The following is a 5,305-nucleotide window of genomic DNA, read 5'->3' on the forward strand; positions in this document are numbered from 1 at the left end:
GAGAGAGAGAGAGAGAGAGAGAGAGAGAGAGAGAGAGAGAGCAGGAATCAGAGATGAAGAAGGAAGGCATTCCAAGTACAGTGAGGTGAACTGTAATAGTGCTCAGAGTTGGGAAAACGAAGGATGTGATCAGGGGACAGCTAGCTAGGTATCTGGGCTGGGATACAGGGGAAATGGAAGGAGTGCGAAATAAGCCTGGAAAGGCCAACTTTCAGAAAGATTCCTTGGCTTTGAAAGGTCTGGAAAGGGAGATGGAAGCTAGATTGGAGAAGGCAAGTATGAAATGCCAGGCTAAGGAGCTTGTATTTTTTTCTAAGAGCTAATAGAGAGGTTTCTGAACAAAGGACTGAACCTGTCAGTCCTGTACAGGAGGAAGATTATCTTGGCAGCTGTGACAAGAATGAATTGGAGAGAAGAAAGAACCATTTAGAAAGCTCATATACAAGCTCAGGCAAGAGCTGATGGGAGCCTGCACTAGGGTAGTGGACATAGGACTAAGAGGAGGGGAAGATGAAAGAGATTGTGAGGCAGAATTGACTGGTCAGATGGGAGAAGAATGGGTCAGGGAGCTGGGAGAGCCAAGGATACCTACAAGGCTCTGAGACTGTGTCCCCAGCAGGATGGTGGGTCCTCTGGAAGGAAAAACCAGGTCTGCCGTCCCTTGCAGGAGGGCTGGATTCAGTTAGTGCCTCCTGGTACAAAAAGTGACAATTCTCTTCGTGGTAGCTCATGTCACTGCTTCTGGAAAACATTGGATGTGACAAGTCTGACGAGAGAAAGTTCCCCCATCTTCTGGGCCAAGCTAAGTTTCCATGACGTCCCTTCAATCCCACCCCCCCCCACTTCCTACTGCTGAGGGGAGGAGTGAGAGGAAGGAAGGGCAGCAGCTGCTCCACAGTCCATCCCTGTATTCTTTATACCTCCCATCTAAGCAGAAGCCAACTGGTAAGAAAATGAGGATCCTAGGCTAGCTGAGAATTTTCAAGGCCAAGAAGTATTACTGGCAGCTGGCCTTCCAGATGTGGAAAGCAACAGCTGAAACTAGACATTTTTGTGGTGGGAGCAAGTGCCAGATCTGGGCCTGGGACAAGTGGCATGAAGCATGCCTAAAGTTGAGAGGGAGGAAGAAACTGTCTCATAGATGAGAGGTGACAGATAGGGCCTTCATGACATGTTTGAGATCAAAGGCAACAAGACCGGGTGGGAGAGGAACTCCCTTCAGTCCTCTATTTTCACTCATTCTTTTTGCTAATTCAGTGCCATGGTGTTTCTGAAGGATTTCAACTTCTGTTGTACCCTCTAAATTCACCATCTTGGGGCAGAGTCCCAGTCATTCCACCCTTGTTTCGGTTCTGTGGATACTCATGGCACATGGCACTTTCATCTTGTTCTTTCTCTGAAAACCACATTTCCTCCTTCCAAGAGAGCCAAGTGCTCCAGGAAGCAGCAATCTAAATAAGCCTTTGCTCTAAGGACTCTCCAAGCCAGTTCTCCACCAGTTCTAGACCATGATGTCAAGCATCGGGATGTTAACCTCTCTTTCCAGACTGATTTCACATCACTCCCCCTCATACATTCTACATTCCACATTCCAGCCAAACTGATCTGCTTTATATGTTCCCTGTACAAGACATTTGACCTCCCACCTCAGAACCTTGACACAGGCTGTGCCCCATCCCTGGAATACCTTCTCTCTTCACATACACTTCTTTGAGCCTTGAGCTCCCTTCAAGGCTCAGTTTAATCACCACCTCCTTTTTTGATGCTCTCAAATGTCCAGTGCCTTCAGAATTACTTTTTCATTCCATACACATGTATATTTACTTATCTACATATGTACTGGGGTTTTTTCAGTAGAATATAAGCTTTTTGAGGGTAGGGACCATTCATTTGTTTTTCCATTGAATTCTCTGCACAGTGCCTGATACATGAATATTTGTTGGGCTGAATTGAATGAAAGAAGTACAGTACTTGCAACATCAACACTCCCTCCTAATAAATAGAGGGAGTAAGAACCTAGTTCTGCCAATCATTTTCATATCAGGCTAAGAAAGAGCCTGATAAAATGCATGACGTCACTAAGATCCAGAGTCATTCAGAAGGGCCAGGATAACATGCAACGCTTATTCCTGTCGTCACGGTAACCAACAGAAACCCTCCTCTACTTCCAACAAAGCCTGTGGAAGTGACAACTGTGGGCATTTCCACAGACCTGGTCCATATAAGTGTCCACCACATTTCTCCAGTTCTTACTTATTCTTGCCACAAATAATGGGTTTTCCTCAGTTCTCACTGGACCCAGAGTGGAAGAGCCTAGCCCCAAATGCATAACCCAGAGACACCCTAAAGCCATCCATAACACAAGCCCCAAGGACAAAAGCAGGCACTCACTGCTCTTGGACCAGGAGGGAAGAATCAATACATATACTCGATGCCTCTGGCCAGGGTCCAGGCAGCTCCACAAAAGCACCTGGCTCTATCCCCAAAGATTCCAATCAGGGTAACAAGGCAAATCACTTGTGTTTAGGGGGTGGGGGTGGTATGGATTGTCATCATCACCACAATTGTGACCAGGGTGGTGGCTACCATAAATTTTGACTAAATTCAGTTCTACTTCAGCTCAATCCTTTCTTTGGACTTAATTCTTTTAAAATATATTTCAACTGAAATAGTTTGTTTTTATGTCTTACATTTCCCACTGTATCCTTCCCTTCCAATTTCTTGAAGAGAGTCAGCCCTTGTAATAAAGAAGAAAAAGAAAGGAGAGAAAGAAACATTCAGCAAAATGAACTGACATATAAAGACATATCCCAAAAGCCTGCCCTTCTATGCAACATTCCCCTCCCCCACTGCTACAAAGATAGGCATGTTCTCACATTTTTTTTTCTTCGGGACCAAGTTTGACCATCATCATCTCCTAGCTTTCATTGTCTTCCATTTTGTTTCTCTTATTCCTTCCCTCCATGTTATTCTAATTTAGTGCATTTATTGTTTTCCAGGCTCTGCTTAATTCCCTTCACACTGGTGCGTCTGACTCTTCCTATCTCTGAATGGATCATGTTTATCATTTGTGTTAGCAAGGAATATTCCATGGCATTCCTGAATGCTACTTTGTTTAGCCATTCCCCAACTGATGGACATCTCTCTTTCCAGTTCTTGCTTGCCACAAAGACTGTTCCTATTACTATAGGGAAGTCTTGCTTTTTTGGACTTCGTTTTTTTTCCCAAATGAAATCATCTCATGTATCACTGTACTTGAGGAAGAAGATGTTCTGAACAACCCTCTGCTATCTAGATAAAGAAGAGAACTCATCTGGATGTCAAAGTGCCTCTTAATCCAAAGATTGCCTTCACTTTCCTGTTTTGAAAGTTTCAAAGCATTTACATGGTACTTACTTGAGTGTCTTATTCTAACCAGTATTTTCTCTACTTGGGGAACTTTAAAAAAAACTCATTGACACATTACGGGAATATGTTACCTAAGCCAGATGCATAACTAGCCTGGGGAACCCAGATTTTTTCCCGAGGGTGGTGACCCTGGCATGGCAAGGCCTCCCTTCTTACCCAACGCTTATCCTTCTTACTTATCCTCTTCACAGTGACAACCCTCCCCACATCTCACTGTTGGCTGAAACTTACCATGCCAGACACTCTGGGGCACAGGTGCCTCCTACTCACACGAATGAACCCGAGGTGGGACTGTTTGCTACCCATCCCAGTAACATCACTCCCACCATCCCCACTCAACTGACTTTGCCCCAAGTACAGCCCTGGCTAAACATAGTCCTGACTAAGCTAAGTAACAAAGACAGGAAAGATTCCATGGAGATGTCTGTTACTCTCTCACCCCTGGGAAATGAGAGCTTACATGATTTACTACCCTGAAAACAAGAGATTTATTTAAGACTCCTGCAGTGATGTGAATAGCTTTGGTTTCCAAGTCCCCAAGAGATTTTGTTCAGAGCAAAAGTTTCTCCTAATCATGTTGGAGTTGGAGGTTACCTGATTTTATGGGATCATAATTTTCAAAATAGAAAGATCTTCAATGGGCATCTTGCTCAACCGCTTCATTTTACAGAGAGGGAAACTGAGATCCCAAGACATTAAGTGTTTTGCCCAGGGTCATACAAGTAGTGCACATAGGATTTGAACCCAGATCCTCTGATCATTCATTAAGCTCTTACTGTGTGCCAAGCACTGTTCTAAGCAGTAGAGACAAAGAAAAAAACAAAAACCAATCCCTATCATCAGGGAGCTTACATTCTAAGAGCTTGGAGAAGTCACTTCCCCTCTCTGGGCCTCAGTTTCTTCATCTGTGAAAGCTATCCTCTATACAGCTGACAAAGAGATTTTCTGAAGCATAAGTCTGCCCTTGTCCTGTCACCTCCCCAACTCAATAAACTCCAAAGGCTCTCTTTTAGTTTTAGGATGAAATATGAACTCCTCTGTTTGAAATTTAGAACTTTTTATACATTATTCTCTTACATGATCTTTATGTCCTCACATAGAATCATGAGGAGTCAGATTCTGAAAAGCTTGAGATTTCAAACAGACGAGTTTATGTTTGAGCCACTGGACTCTACTGACCTACGTATGCTTCAGGAAATCTCAGTCAGATGTGTACAGGACGGATTTGCATTGGGAGAGGCAGGGAGAATAAGAAAGAGGCTTCTCGATGTCCGTACCATCATGTAAGCACCTTCCAAGTCACCACTCTTTTTAAAATTACCTCCTTTAGCAATCTGTGCCTGTTTCAAACTGTTTATCCACTGACAGAGTCAGGAATGAGGGCTAAAAGTATTGCTATTGACTCATTCTCCCCACTCATGGCAGCTGAGTCAAGAGTCAGGTTTGGTTTCCGTTCTCTATGAAAGCCATAACCATTGCATAGAGGAAGAGACAAAGGATCCAGACATCCCACACATCTATGAGAATGAGAGACAGAAAGCAACACCCAAACATGTCCAGTCCAAGGGCAGCTTCTTTAGTGGCCCATCAATGACTCCTGTCTTGACTCTCTTTGGGCTATTACCTAAAGTCCATTTGACACGGAGCCCTCTAGAGACTAGGCACTAGTTGTATCTACTGTCTCCTGCAAATGAGACCTAGTCATATCTCTTCCCCTCAGTCCCTCTTCCTTGTTTCCCCTGTGGTCTTCCTTGTCATTAGCCAGCTAGCTGCTGTCATATAACTGGAATGTCACAGAATCAAGGCCTGCTACTTTCGTGTATTACTGATCTGCCTGATACTTTGAGAATGAATGAATGAATGAATGAATGAATGAATGAATGAATGAATGAATGAA

The sequence above is a fragment of the Petaurus breviceps genome, unplaced genomic scaffold (assembly GCF_028583685.1).
Source record: "Petaurus breviceps papuanus isolate PSGF00001 unplaced genomic scaffold, PetGlider_PUasm1.0 90881, whole genome shotgun sequence".
Taxonomy (NCBI): Eukaryota; Metazoa; Chordata; class Mammalia; order Diprotodontia; family Petauridae; genus Petaurus; species Petaurus breviceps.